Source organism: Callorhinus ursinus, unplaced genomic scaffold, assembly GCF_003265705.2.
Source record: "Callorhinus ursinus isolate GAN/ISIS: 27379988/994484 unplaced genomic scaffold, GSC_fseal_2.0 scaffold54, whole genome shotgun sequence".
Lineage (NCBI taxonomy): Eukaryota > Metazoa > Chordata > Mammalia > Carnivora > Otariidae > Callorhinus > Callorhinus ursinus.
In genome coordinates, this window is record NW_027397116.1 from 16930318 (window position 1) to 16946663 (window position 16346).

General features: G+C 34.7%; 1 long non-coding RNA gene across 1 annotated transcript in view; it reads left to right on the forward strand.

Moving 5' to 3' along the window:
• LOC141371027 (uncharacterized) overlaps nucleotides 1-16346 on the forward strand; it is a 112516-nt gene that overhangs the window by 11743 nt on the left and 84427 nt on the right. Inside the window, exon 2 of the long non-coding RNA XR_012375629.1 lies at nucleotides 9341-9402. This is a non-coding gene — a long non-coding RNA (uncharacterized lncRNA). The remainder of the gene's footprint in view (nucleotides 1-9340; nucleotides 9403-16346) is intronic.

Here is a 16346-nt window from a genome sequence, read left to right on the forward strand (position 1 = left end):
TTGAATTGTTTGTCACATGAATTTTCATCGTACTGGAACTTACTGGCATATAGGAACCTATCTTTCCATTTTTGAACTGGATATCTAACTTTTCATAACATTAACACCATAATTTCCATATTGGATTGAAATAAAGCCATTTATTTTCTATACCAATTTATATAATAAATTTATAAATAAATAAATTTAATAAATATAATAAAAACACACACACATTTATGTACGTATGTATATATACACACATACTCATACATGCACATACATGTGTATGTGCATATGCATATGAATGTAATCTGATTTTAGATATTATACTCATTGCTATTTATTCACCTTTTTTTCTTAAGATTTATTTATTTATTTTAGAGAGGGAGAGAGCATGAGCAGGAAGAGGGGCGAAGAAAGAGAGAGAGAGAGAGAGAGAGAATCCCAAGCTGACTCTGGGCTGAACATGGAATTCAACACAGGGCTCGATCCCACAACCCTGAGATCATGATCTGAGCTGAAATCAAGAGTCAGTGCTTAACTGGCTGAGACACCCAGGCGCCCCTATTCACCTAACTTTTGACCAGTGTCCTACTATTTTAATTATCCTGTCTTTATAATAGGGTCTTGATATCCAGTAGATCAAGGATCCACTGCCTCAGTTATTTTTCCTTTTCCTGTCTCTTTTTGAAGAGTCAAACAGATATATGGGGGGGGGACAGAGAAAGAAAGTGAAAAAGGAGAGAGAGAGAGAGAAAGAGAGAGTGCAACACAAATTTCCAAAAAAAAAAAAAATTTTTGGCATTTAATTGAACTTTAAAAACAATTCATGGACGGGCTCCTGGGTGGCTCAGTCGTTAAGCGTCTGCCTTTGGCTCAGGTTATGATCCAGGGTCCTGGGATCGAGCCCCGCATCGGGCTCCCCGCTCAGCGGGAAACCTGCTTCTCCCTCTCCCATTCCCCCTGCTTGTGCTCCCCCTCTCGTTGTGTCTCTCTCTCTCTGTTAAATAAAATCTTTTAAAAAATAAAGAAAATAAAAACAATTCATGGAGAAATGATATTTTACATAACTGATTTTTACCATGCCTAAAAATGATATATATCTATATTTTTTTCTGGCTCTTTTATATCCTTTAGTATATATATGTGTATAAATTTACGACCAGTTATAAATGATTATCGATATTTAGGTAATTTTTTTCTTCAATTTGTGTTGAATTACATTAGTCAGTTATTTAATTTTAAGCCTTCTTTGCATTCCTGCAAAACATATTATTAGATTATAGCAGAACATTTATTAGCATTGCACAATTTAATTTGCTAATATTAGATTTTGGATTTCTGCATTTTTTAAAAAATTTTACCAACTTACAGTTTTCCTTTCTTTACCACTTGAATGAGAGTCATTTTTTTCTTATTTCAGAATATTTATATTATGTGTGGTAGGATTTATTGACATTTGCCAAAAAGAACTACCTATGGCTGTTGATTTTTAAAGGGAATATATTTGAATTACACTTGAAGTTATTTAAATAATTTTTTCATTAGTCCGCTTCTACAATTTATGTTTATATGAGAATAAAGGCCATTAAAGTTTTAAATCCTTTAAGCAAAGATGTCAATGTATTAATCTGTAATTTTAAAATTATCCAGTTAACCAAAAAAGATTCCCTTTTCAATCCATACGTTTATTTTTATTCATGTCTTCTCTCTTTTTTGCACTGTTCTTTTTTCCTTGATCAATCATGTAAGTTCATTGATGTGGAAGCTATTACAAATGATATTGGAATAAAGTAAAAAGGATATAAGGGCAGTTAATGTAGACAAATCTCTTGTGAATATTTACTTTAAATTTAAAATGCTAGTAATGGCAGAATAATGTAATGAGAAAGATTGTTCCTCTTTTGATTTCTTGGATCATGTTTTGGTTTTGACTTAGATGGGTGGTTTTGAAACAGAGCAGGAACTGGACTCAGATCCCCTCAACCCTGACCACAAATCCAGCATTTCTTGATAGTGGAAACCCTTTGTCTCTTGAGTAGCACATTTTGGAGGAATCCAGAAGCAGAATACTTACCAAAGGAGGGACTCAACTGCAAATACTGGCAAACACCAAACCAAAACAGTCCACACCAAGGTGGATGCCCGAGCTGACCTTTCACTGACTTTTTCCCTCATTATAATAATAATAATCATGCCCAGGGGTGAAGATTTAACATGCTAATGAGACATGCAGTGCATGTTCTGTCCACTGTACAAGGTGACCTATTGACTAACTTCCTGTATCTGTCCCTGGCCTTAGTGCTTATAGGTCACTCCTTTCCTGCCTTAGCTCTTTAAAACTTTCCCAGCCCTTGTTTCTAGAGCTAGCATGGAGAGCCCATTCCTTTTGCTGTCTCCTATGTGATGAAGCATGAGCCCCAGAGAAAGCCTTGACTGGAAATTCTGGTTTAACCCCAGTCAATTCTATTACTTGGAGAGTCCAAGGACTCGAGTTGGTAACAGTTTTAGAGCATATATTGCTCTAGAGTGTCCAGAGAGGAATGGAAATAACTGAAAATGGTGAGTGAAAGTAAATTTTAAAGTAAATATGAACAGACCGGAATTTGAAGAGCCGTGTACGTCTTCATTTGTAAAGGTGGAAAAAGACAATATAAGCACAAATGAAAGTAAATTTGTGGATTTTGTGGTGATGAAACAAAATAGTTTAACTGAAATTTATGAAAAGGATAGCAGCTAAAATTGATGAAAGGGGAGGAGGGTAAACAGTTTCAAGAGAGAAAACAGAAATATTCAATTTGTAGAGGCAGAATAGGTTGGTTGCAGTGATGAGATTTCAGTTAGATTTCCATAAAGACACTTGTGCATTTGAATGATTTTCTTCTGTATGAACATGCAAATGGCAGTATTACACTTGATTATATGCATTATTGAGATTTTTCAGACTGAAATGATGGCTTCCACCTTTGGTCATCATGCAGTAAGCATCACTGGACTTGCCCTACCACTAATTTATATATAATCAGAGTTCCAAAAAGAAGAGACAATATAGCAGAAAAAAACTGAAAAAATAGTGACAGAAATTGCTGCAACTTTGGTTAAACTGTCAACATTTAGGTCCAAGAAACTGAAAGAATTCTAGCATAAAAAAGAAAGAAAAATGGTATAGAGGCTCATCATAGTGAAATCACTAAAAATCACTGGTAAAGAAGAAGTGTTAAAGGAAACTAGAGAAAAAGGACACATGATATGCAGGTGTTGAATGATACAATGACATCTGACTAGTCATCAGAAACAATACAAACTGAGGGTTCTAGAGGGGAGGGGGTGGGGGGATGGGTTAGCCTGGTGTTGGGTATTAAAGAGGGCACGTTCTGCATGGAGCACTGGGTGTTATGCACAAACAATGAATCATGGAACACTACAGCAAAAACTAATGATGTAATGTATGGTGATTAACATAACGTATTAATAAAAAATAAATAAATTATAACCTGCTAATTAAAAAAAAGAAACAATAGAGTTTGGAAAACATTGAAATGACATCCTTAAATTGCTGAAAGGGAATAGTGTCAAAAAGATTCCTATATTTAAGGCAAATATTCATCAAAAAAGACAAAACAGAGATGCTCCCTGATTGAGAAAAGCTGGTATAATGCTTTGCCAGCAGACCTGGCCTAAAGGAAATGTTAAATATAGTTTTCTGGCTGACAGGAGATTACATCCAATCTCACTAAGGTATGAAGAGCAACACAATTAGTAAATATGTGCTCAAATATATCTGTGTTTTTACTCCTTTTAATTTTTTTAAAAGCAAGGAAAGGCAGATTAAAATGTTTGCCAGGCATGAATTTTATGATGGTTGCTAGATTCTAAATAATAATAGTGAGACTTAGCCATAGAAGGCCTATAAATATGTAAATGATATGTTAAGTTGGTCAAACTTTGTAAAATGTAGTGTGTTCTCAAGTTTTAGTCTGTAAAAAAACAGAATACAGACATCTGTAATTTTGGAGCTTTGCAATTTTTTATGATTACTAATTTCTACTTTATAACCATTTGTACTGAACTCCAAGCAGCAAGTTAGAGGAGATTATTAAAGTTAAAGGAGATGAGAATCACTTAGACCACTCTTAAAATCCACAGGATCAAGAAGGTCAATCAAGTGTAAATCATGGGAATATTCCATGTGGAACACATCAGGAAAATATTTGCTCTGGTTGTACATTTGAAACAAGAAATTTTTATCAGAAGATAATAGGATACTAATAGAAAACATTGGTTATTGTGGACTAAAATAAAATAGTCTAAATGGAGAGTAGATAAGGCTGCTGAAGGAGAGGAATTACATTGCCCCAAGTATCTCGTCTGATGAATGTCAACAGATCTTCAGAGGAACCATGTGATGAGCCAGTGAGAGAAATAGTTTTAAATATCAGGCAGGTCTAAAAAAAAAAGTATCTTGCAATTGTCCCATTCAGATAAGAAATTCGGCTCCAATCCCAGAGATGTACGTAACTGCAGTTAGCCAGAAGACTAGGAGGGGGCAGAAGGAGAAGTGAACAGGAAAAAGAAAAAAGCCAACCACACTCCCTTCCATGAAGGTGTCAAGTCCACTGATGATAGATTCCAGCTGGAGGAATCAAGAGGAAAGTGATACTTCTGAGTGAAAAGTAAAGTTTTAATTAATTTATAGAAGGGGTCATTTAAAATGCTGAAAAGAAGCCAGGCTTGATGAATGAAAGTTACCAGAGAAGCCTTGGGCTTTGCCAGAGTTTTCATTTAGTTACAAAAAAAAAATAATTTGCTTGCCACATAAATATTAAACAGAAAGTGTGGGAAAGAAATATAAAGTGTATTTTTATTATGTCTCACTTATTGTCCTTGTTCAAAATGCAGATTCCATTCCTTTAATGCATTTTCTCAGAATTTCCAGATAGCCAGAGGCATTCATTGAATATATTGGAAGGTTCCCACAACTCATTTGAGTTACAGATTTAGTACACAGTTATAGACTGTTATTTTTCGGAAAGATACCTTTCATGGGTTGATATAAGTATCCCAGTGAAAATAAAAGTGCTCAGATTTCATAGTCAATAACATTAAGGTGAATAATCTAAACTGTAGTTTATTCATACACAAATAGAATGACAATAATTACCTTGTAGGGTTGCTATGAGGTTTCTAGGTAATTAATACAAAGGAATTAATACACTTCCGTTATTTAATATACACTCTTATCTTTGTGCTGCTGTAATTGCTTTCACAACCAACATTCTCTAACTCATTGTCATGAATTGCTTAGTTAGATACATATGGATAAAATATGAAATGACCTTAAATTTTACTTGATTTCAAGCTTTGCCTGCGTGGGGTGCTGACATCATTGACTCTTTTTGTTTTTTTAAGAATTTATTTATTTATTTGACAGGGAGAGACACAGCGGGAGAGGGAACGCAAGCAGGGGGAGTGGCAGAGGGAGAAGCAGGCTTCCCGCGGAGCAGGGAGCCCGATGTGCGGCTCGATGTGGGGCTTGATGTGGGGCTTGATCCTGACCTGAGCTGAAGGCAGATGCTTAATGACTGAGCCACCCAGGCGCCCCAACACTGACTCTATCTTAAGCCCTTCATCTTGTTCATGCCCGCCAAATGACTTCCCTCGGGGCCCCAGGGTCCAGGCCCCCTGCAGGGTAACGTATGCCCTGCCCAGAACGCAGGTAGGCTTGTTTTGACCTTCCCTAAAGTGGCACACAAGAGGCCCCATTTTAGATAACTAGTAGAGATCATCTGGTGCACAGATGGCACCATTTAGATCATTTCCCTTTGACCTTGCCACGATGCTCCTTGCTCTATAAAAGCTGCGGCTTAAGGTCTGGGATTGGTGGAGAATAGCTGCATGGCATCTGTGTTATCCCTCTGCCTGATTCACCCATCATTAAGTTACACTGCATAAAACTCTGTAAATGGTATGGAGTAGCTTCCTTCATTTTTTGGTCTCAAAATGTTTTCTCAGTCTGGAGGATACTTGACTGTCCCTCCTCCACCTTCTAACAGCTTGATCACAAAATTTGAATTTGATTAATCAAAAATTAGGGAAATTTGGGAATGCTAGAATATAGTCTAATAAATATTAAATAATTGAGTTGCATAACATGATAGTATATTTTTATTTATTTATTTATTTAAAGATTTTATTTATTTATTTGAGAGAGAGAGAATGAGAGATAGAGAGCATGAGAGGGAAGAGGGTCAGAGGGAGAAGCAGACTCCCTGCTGAGCAGGGAGCCCGACGTGGGACTCGATCCTGGGACTCCAGGATCATGACCTGAGCAGAAGGCAGTCGCTTAACCAACTGAGCCACCCAGGCGCCCGACATGATAGTATATTTTTAAAATCACGAATTCACTAAATAAGGTTTACTTTGTCCTCTGGGATATTTATAAAAGATATAAATTTGAACAATATATACATATATTAGTAATTTATTAAGGTAAAATTCACCTAGCATTAGTCACCCTTTTAAAGTGAAGAATTCCATGACATTTAGTCTATCCACAAGGTTGTATAACCACCAGCCCCATCTACTTACAAAATATCTCTCACAATATCTTGATTTATTTGAAGCAAGCAGTAGTCTATTTTTAGTGCTATTATTTGAGAATTCAAGTAACAAAGAAAAAATATTTAAAAATCATCATGAATTAAAATACTTTTCATAAATATTTAATTCTGTTCATTATCATCAGCATTTCTCCGTAATATATGGTAGCAAAAATAATTTTTACGTTGGAAAGAAAAACTATGCATTCATTTTAAGGCAGTACATTCATGAAAAGTATTTAAACATCATATAAAAATGAATTTAAAGATTTATTATTTCAGAGAGAGAAAGAGAGACAGAGAAAATGTGGTTGGGTGGGCAAGCGTCAGAGGGGGAAAGAGAGGGAGAGAGAGAGAAAATCCCAAGCAGACTCCCCGCTGATTGCAGAGCCTGACTCCGGGCTTGATCCCACAACCTTGAGATCATGACCTGAGCCGAAACAGTCTGATGCTCAATCGACTGAGCCACCCAGATGCCCCTAAAAATGAATTTAGAAGTGAGCCTCACACTAGTCATATCATCAGTATAGAAATATTAGCATTTGCTTCAAATTTAAAATCAAAACCAATCATATGTATTCAAAAATGCTGCATATAAGGTTTTGTTTCTAATGCATTTTCATCTCTGACATTTTATTGCCAGTGCAATGTGTGATTACATTTGTGATCTGTGTCCTCCTTCAGGATCTGAACTTGGCTAAAGAATATTTGAATGTGGGGTGTGGGGGGGGAGATGAGGGTATAGTTCGCTTTTGTCCAATAGGGCAGTTAGAGAGTGACTTTGTCATTGATTGCAGAAGTTGGAAAAAAGGGATTATGGAGTAGAAACAAACTGTAACCAAAGGTTTGTGTCGCTGATAGATTTCTTCATCAGTTGACAGTTTTCTGGCATTGTGTACAGGATCACATTGTTGGTTCTCATTAGTGTGTACTCTGTTTCATTCGCTGCTGCTGCTGTGGTGGTGGTTGTTGAGTGTGATTATGGGGGAGAGGAGAACCGACAATAACAACCTAGGGAAACTGGATAGCAAGAATGTTACAGACTTGGACATGAATTAAGGCAACCAGAAAGATAGGCAAAACTGACTAAGCTCCAGGTGGTCTGGAACGAAGCATGCATTATACCATTTCTATAGACTCTAACAAGTGGAGTTTTAATTCGGGGGATGGATAAAGTTAAAACAGGACCAGAAGCTGAGTCCCTCTTTTTCTATGCAAAAGTACCCTAAACTAGGACATCTTCCAGATGAGAAAAAAAAAAAAATTAAATCAGGACTCTGAGCTAGCACATTGTAGAACATATACTTTCGGATTATAGTTTATTAAATATGGGGATGCACTGTAAAATTAAGGACGGCTATATAGAAAAACTTGCTATAAATAGTTGAAAAACTCTTCTATTAACTTGCAATGTTAACGGCTGAATAAAGGGCATTTTTAAATTTAATCTATGTTGGTGCCTAGGTGGCTCAGTTGGTTAAGCAACTGCCTTCAGCTCAGGTCATGATCCTGGAGTCCTGGGATCGAGTCCCGCATCGGGCTCCCTGCTGAGCAGGGAGTCTGCTTCTCCCTCTGACCCTCCCCCCTCTCATGTACTCTCTCTATCTCATTCTCTCTCTCAAATAAATAAATAAAATATTTAAAAAAATAAAAATAAATTTGATCTATGTTTGCACACTTAAAAAACACATCTTAGGAATAATAATGGCAATTGTTATATTATTTAAACAAAATTGAAGATAACGTTAACTTATTATAATCAAGCCAAGTGTTACTGCTATTCAAGCATCACTATGTAACTGGGTATTCATTATGCATTTTTATGTTCTGTACAATAAGAAAATGCACTATTTGGTTGAATGGATTTTGCTTAAAGACACCAACTTCACACGGCAGAAAAATTAAATTCTGCCAACACAGCAAATTTTGTTTATTCAATTGCCAGGCTAAATGACCCATAATGACAGAAAGGTATTCTAACTTTGATTTCACCAAATGTCTTCTGACTTGAAAAATGTCTTAAATGTTATTTAATTAGAATTTTTAAAATTAATAGAGTTATATTTGTTTTGCTGATATGAATAAAATCGTGTCATAAGTAATATTTTTAGAAAATTGCTTTTACCATTTCACAACATGACCATGGTAAATTTCTAAAAGGATATTTATAAACCTTCTTTGCTGATTTTATAGCATTTTACTTATTGCTTCTAATACTTGATTTTACTTAAATGATTCCATATGTATTATCTTATCTATACAAATATAGATACTAACACACTCAGCTTCTATATTTTCTGTTTTATCGTTCCTATCATTGAAATTTTTATTAAAATATATTCATACCTCAATAGTTACAATTGATCCACAAAAAGTAATAGATTTTTAAAATATTAGTTCTGGGAATCTTGAGTTTTATAGTTTTAGAAGGATTTATAATTTTTTGGCTGCTTCTCAAGTTTTCTGAAATATAATCTGATGTTATTTGAGAGGATATTGCATTAGCTAGAATAGTCATTATGAAGTTGTAAAATAATATTTTTAACAGTAATACGAAATTGTTCCTTGTTTAGTTGGCAATACCTTTAGTGATTTAACATTTTCTAGTACCAAACTGTGTTGATTTGAAGTCAGTGTATTTATGACATTTCTAAGTGAAAGTGAGAATAAAAGAGAAAAATAGAGCAAAGGAATTGTACTGTCCACGCTCATTGATGTTCTTTCTCTTCTTACTGATCAAATGTCCCTTCTTTTCCCAGAGGGAGGAGCCAGTGAGAAGAAGAAAGAAGCAACATTTTTTTCCCCAAATAATTCTGGAAAGGTAAGTGTTCTTTTTTCTATGTGAAAAGAAGTTCAAGGAGTGTAAGAGATAAATGCTTGGCTCGTAAATGTTATTTATTCATTCGAGAAATCACAGTTGGTATGTATTAAGGCAGCAGAAATAAGGGGTGAACAAAAGAGACAAAAGTACTTGTGTTCACTTTGTTTTCATTCCAGTGTGTATTTATGCATGTGGTAGGGTTAATAAGTACATTTAACAAGTAAATTATATAGCACCATAGATGGTATTTAGTTGTGTGGAAAAAAGGAATTAAGGGGATGCCTGGGTGGCTGTCAGTTGAGCGTCTGCCTTTGGCTCAGGTCATGATTCCAGGGTCCTGGGATCAAGTTCAGCATCGGGCTCCTTGCTCAGCTGGGAATCTGCTTCTCCCTCTGTCTGCTGTTTCCCCTGCTTGGTCCCTCTGCTTGAGCCCGCGCTCTCTCTCTCTCTGACAAATAAATAAATAAAATCTTTTTAAAAAGAAGAAAAGAAAAGAAAAAAAAGAATTAAGAAGGGTAAATAGGGAGTGCCAGGTAGGTATGGAAGATGACAATTTTGAGTTGGGTGTTTTGGGCAGGTCTTAAGGAGAGGTGACATTTGAACCATGAGGCTCAAAGAAAGACCCTCTAGGGAGACAGAATAGTGAGTGCAAAGAGCCAGAGAGGGAAGCTTATCTCGTGTTTTCCAGGAAAAGCAAGGAGGCTGGTCAGAAAAAAAGAATAGCTACCTTAAAATTTGGATAGAAATAGTCTGTAAAACTGTCTGGGTCTGGTAATCCTTTGTAAATCTTTTTGATTTATTTTCATTGAAACAGCCTGTTCAGGTTGTCCACATCTTTATGAGTCACTCTTGGCAATTTATATTTTGATAGAAAATATGCCATCAATTTGAGATACTAGAATAAACTTCAGCTTTTGTCTTTAAATTCTATTCATCTACTTTTAGTGTTTACAGCCCTGTTTTCCTTTGAATTTTTCATGTGATTCCCCTGTCCCATGTCTTGTGAAAGGTTTTAATCAAAATTTTCTTTTCAAAATAATTCTTTAGGTAGGTTATTAAGATGCTTCAGTAAAAATTTTAAATAATAAAAACAAAGTTTCTGCCACATGGAGCCTTATACTCTGGTGCAAAAGATAGAAAATAAAAATAGTAAAAATGTAATATGTGAAATAATGACAATGCATATGAAGAAAATAACTGGAAAGTATAAAAAGTTGTTAAGGGTAAGTTGCAGTTTTAGATCGTGTGGTAAAGAAGGACCTCTACAGAAAACAACAGGGTGAACTTTTGGATATCTGCTGAAATTTTTCTTGGTGTTATCCTAGCACAAAAATTTGAATCTAGGGTAAGGCCAATACTAATAGTCTATGTTTGTTTTAGTTGAAGAATTATTCTTACAGACACAGTTCATTTATAACTTTTCTTTAAAATATGAATTATACACTTATTTCTCAAATTTTGGCGTTCTATAACTTTGCATTAAGAGGGCTGTTTAGCAACATAATACTAATTAATTACAAAAGAGATAGTAATGGTAGACATGACGCATTATTGATAAGTTACAAAGAAAAATAAGAAATGTGGAATGAACTATCAAATGCACATTTATCAAAAACAATTACAGATAATGACAAGTAAATAGAGAAAACAGGTAAGAGTGAAAATATTTGAGAGAGGAAATTAAAATGTAAAGTATTATGCAATTAAACAAAATCTCATTCAGACGTAACATTTTCTCTCCATTATTTTTTTTGAAGTACCATAACATCCAAGAGAGTTTTCAGATCTATTTTTAAAAAGTTCCTCTGTAAGCAAAGTCCTGCAACATTTTTCTTACTGTTATGTTTATGCTGATGTTTGTACATTTGTTACATCTTTTGGTTAGTTGCATTGAATCAACATTTAATGATAGAGAGGTGATCTAGAGAAATAGTTTGAACTGCATTGAACATGAACTATTCTGATGACTAAGAGACTTTTTTTTAAAGAGAGAGGACTTTAGTATGTTAAATCAAATGAATTTGCCAAAAATTTTATCACAGAAACCAAATGGTGGGAGTTTCCAAAAGCAATGAGAGAATGCAGGCATGGAAAATCCATCATGAGTTAGCATCTCAATTCTAAAAATTTTATTAATCAAGTGTATAAAGTACACATTTAGAAAACTGATGTGAATTCAACCAGACTTACTGTGGTGATCATTTCAACATATACAAATATTAATCATTATGTTGTATACCTGAAACTTATATAATGCCATGTGTCACTTATATCTCAGTAAAAAGAAAAAATGATGTTTGATTTTCTCAAGTTTCTAATAAATGTACAGAATAACACGTGCATTTCCCTGGTCATGATGCTACATAAAAGTTCAATTTTCTAATTATATTTCAAAGATGTGCAAATCCTAGATAAAATAACTTAATTCAGAAACACCTTTTTATTTTAATAAGATAAATATGTAAAACCGATTAAATTGGTGAATTTAACACAACAGTATATTTAAGCATTTGTTCATTTCTTTTGGGGGAAAAATATCCCCATTGTCCAACATATCCAGACTTCTCCCAGGGAGATTCTTGAGAAACATGCTGATTAACTTAATTGTAGGTGACTTTTTAGAAAATGTTATTGTCACAGACATTTTTAAATTAAACTTTGTGTTTTAACATAATTATAGATTCACATTCAGTTGAAAAAAATAATGCAGAAACTAATCTTGTATATCCTTTACCCAGTTTCCCCTGATAATAGTTATTAAAAAACTATAACACAATATCACAACCAAGACGTTTACACTACTACGGTAAAGATAGAGCTTATTCCCATCACCACTAGGATCCCTCATGTTGCCCTTTTACAGTCACACTCACTTCCCTTCCACCCAATACCCCCTCTTTTAATCCCCAGCAAGTACTAATTTGTTCTCCCATTTCATAATTAGGTTGTTTCAAGAATGTTATATAAATAGAATCATAGAATCTATAGCCTTTTGAGACCAGAGTTATTTTACTTAGCTTAATTCTCTGGAGATTCATGCAGGTTGAAGTGTGTATGGAGAATTTCTTGTTGAGTACTGTTCCATGTTAGGTATGCATCAAAGTTGCTTGATCCATTTACCAGTTGAGAATATTTGGGTTGTTTCCACTTTGGGGCTATTTCAAATGAAGCTGCTATAAATATTTGTGTAAGTTTGTATGTGAACCGAAATCTTGGCTTCTATATGATAAATACCCGGGACTGCAATTACTAGGTCATATATTAGTTGCAGGTTCAGTTTTTTTTCAGAAATTTCCAAAGTGATTTCAAAGTGTCTGTGCCATTTTACATTCCCGCCAACAATGTGTTAGTGACACTCACTGGCAGTTAGTGTTGTCACTTCTTTTAGCCTTCTGCTAAGTGTGTAGTGATACTGGATTATGATTTTAATTTGCATTTTTCTAATGGGTAATTATGTTGAATATCTTTTCATGTACTCGTCTGTATATCTTCGGTGAAGTATTGCTTCATGCCCTTTTTGATGTTATAATTGAATTGTGTCCTTTTAAAAATTTACTTTGAATTTTAAGAGTTCTTTGTCTCATGTATGTACTAGCTCTTAGCTGGATATGCTGTATGTCGATATTTTCTCTCAATCTGTAGCTTGTCTATTTATCCTTTTAACAGGGTCTTTCACAGACAGGAAAAAAAAATCACTTTGACGACATGTAATTTATCAAATTTTCCCTGGATGGATTGAACTTTTGGTATCAAGTCTAAGAACTCTTTGCCTACTCCTAAATTTTCCTTTTTTTTTCCTAAAATGTGTTATAGTTTGACGATTTACATTAAGTTCTGTGATCTATTGCAAGTTAATCGTGTAAGATGGGAGGTTTACATTAAGGTTCCCGGCTTTGTTTTTTCTTCTTCCTCTTCTTTTTTTTTTTTTTGCTCTACGGATGTGAATTGCTCTGCCACCTTTTGTTGAAAAGGCTGTCTTTCCTTGGGCATATGTTTGTAGGTTTACTTCTGAGTTCCCTATTCAGTTCCCTTCATCTATGTGTGCCTCCTTCTAACATTACCAGAGTCTTGTTACTGTAGTTGCACAGTAAGTTATAAAATCAGGTAAAGTGATTTCTCATATTTCCTTTTTATCAAGTTCTACTTTATTCTTTTAATTATTTTAGCTGTTCTAGTTTCTTAGCCATTCCATTAAAACAATTTAGTATCATCTTGTCTATGTCAAAAAAATCATTTAGGAATTTTGGGCAGAAATCATATGTGATGATTAACTTTATGGCCACCTTGATATGTATCTGTCCTATGCATATGTACCATGAATAGTGTATGCATACACACGCCTTGTAATATTCTAAAAATGCGTGAAAAATCATTCTGAATATGTATTTAAAGAAACTAGGATTCTAAGGCATTTTATCTAAGATTATCCAGCTAGACATTAGCAGAATTGGCACTGAACTCTAGATCTCTCTTATGTCAAGGTGCATGTTCTTAACTTCTATATTAGCCTATCTAAAATATATCCTATACTGTTTCCCTAAGATGGACATGATCTTTTTTGTGGTTGACTGAATAATCGCCCCCCACTCCTTTAAAGATGTTTATGCCCTAATCCCCATAACACATGAATATGTTACCTTGTATGGTAAAAGGGATTTTACATATGTGATTAAATTAATGATTTTGAGAAAGGAGAATTGTCCTGTTTTATCTGAGTGGGTCCAGTGTAATCTTTAGGGTCATAAGGGAGGCAGGGAGAATCAGTGTCAGGGGGACAATATGTTAGCCCTGAGGCAGAAGTCAGAAAAGAGAGATGTTACACTGCAGGCTTTGAAGATGGAGGAAGAGGCCACTAGCCAAAGAATGTAGGTGGGAGGCACCTGGGTGGCTCAGTCATTAAGCGTCTGCCTTCGGCTCAAGTCATGATCCCAGAGTCCTGGGATTGAGGCCCGCATCGGGCTCCCTGCTCCACAGGCAAACCTGCTTCTCCCTCTCCCACTCCCTCTGCTTGTGTTCCCTCTCTCACTGTGTCTCTCTCTGTCAAATAAATAAATAAAATCTTTAAAAAAACAACAATAATAAAGAATGTAGGTGGGTGCGTGAAGCTGCTAAAAGGCCACAATTTTTCCCCTGGAGAATCTAGAAGGAGTTCAGGCCTCCAGACACTGATTTTAGCTTCTGATGTTTCACTCTGACTTCCAAAACTTTAGGATGATAATTTGTGTTGTCTTAAACCACTAAGTTTGTGACAATTTATTACAGCAGCAATGAGAAATTAATATATCATGGTAGCCCAGTTGTCTATTATATAAGATTCAACTTCCTTACATTAGTGAACCAATGCCACCACGTTTTGGCATCACCACATTCTGGTGCCCTATGTATATAGTCTTCTATAAAATATTTTCATGGATGCCTTATTTTCTAAGCGACCTTAAATATTCACTGTTTCTTGACCTTTTTCTCATTAGAATCTTTGTTTGCATTTACCCTTAATCTCCTATACATTCTCATCTCTATTTCATAGTCATTTATCAACATTCCAGTGTAACAAATTCATCTTGATGTTTTCGTTTAGTTTAGTTTTGTTTTGTTTTTTGTTTAATCTCTTTTCTCTGATTAAATAATAATTGCCATTGCCCATTTGCTTAGACACCTGCTATACATGGTCTTTTGGTAAAGTCTTGTGTGAACTTCTTGCATCCCATCCCCAACTGCTTTATATAAAATAAACTGCAAGTATTTGAGAAAAGAGCAGTGTTGTTCACATTTTAGCTTCTAAGAGCTTCAGTAATGCCTCAAAATAAAGCATGGTTATTGCAAAGAACAGAAACCACTCAAATTATTTTGAGTTAAGGGAGATATTTATGTAAATAAATACTTGCTTAAATAAAATCCAAGCAAGAAGAGGAAAAAAAAAGAAGTAGGGTCAGGACAACGAGTAGCTAACTGAACATTAGAACATCATGAACAAAGAACATTTTTTTCAACAGATGGTTTCGTGTGGCCTGTTGTCTTATTTCCTTTTGTCACCAATTTCTCTAAAGTATTTGCCTTGTTCTCGTATTACCAAACATACTGCTCTAAACCCATCTTTAAAAGACCTTTCAATTCAAGTGTTTCTAATTACAGGTTCTATGGCTTTTAGTTCAAATCATCAAGTGATAAAAATCTGATTGGCCAATGATTTGAATGTCTATGGTAAAGTGCCTCCCTTGGTTCAGTTAGCTTTCCATGTGGGTGGGGATGGGGCAAAGCATAACATAGTAGGATCTTTTACATGAATGTGAATAGCAAAGCTTAACTAGAAGAGGAAGATGTGGGTAAGTACATGGAATTTGATAAATGTCTACTCCAAAACACAAAATTAAATGAAATAAAAATAATACCTGTCCCCAAAAGATAATTTTGTTCCTAGGTTAATGATTTGGATAGTCTGTGCTTTGGATTTTGAGTTGAGATAATAAACACATGAAAATATCAATTCATGTTATTTTGCCTTTTTAGCCACCATGAGAAACTGTATAAGGTTAGTGTATTTAAACCAGAATTTAGCCGTATAATCTGGGGAATTATAGGAGTTTATGATGAAAGTAATTATACTTTTATTTGCTTTATATGTTTATTTTAATGATGTTATTAGTACCTATTTGCTTAGTTATTTTATATTAGTGTGATACCAATAAACAATTAGATAACAGAAATGAATATTGTATCCATTGACATCCTTATAACTAAGATGTAATAAAAATCTATGAAAGGTTTTATATGCATTTATTTCATTCAACTACCTCCATTTTTTAGCAATATACTGGATCATTCAGAACGCTCTTTAGGCTTAATAAAAGACATGTACAATACAAGCAACAGCTTTTGAAAATACGCTGGCACATTTTTTCTTATGAAGCAAGGGATGATGGGGTCAATTTGAGTTACAAAAAATT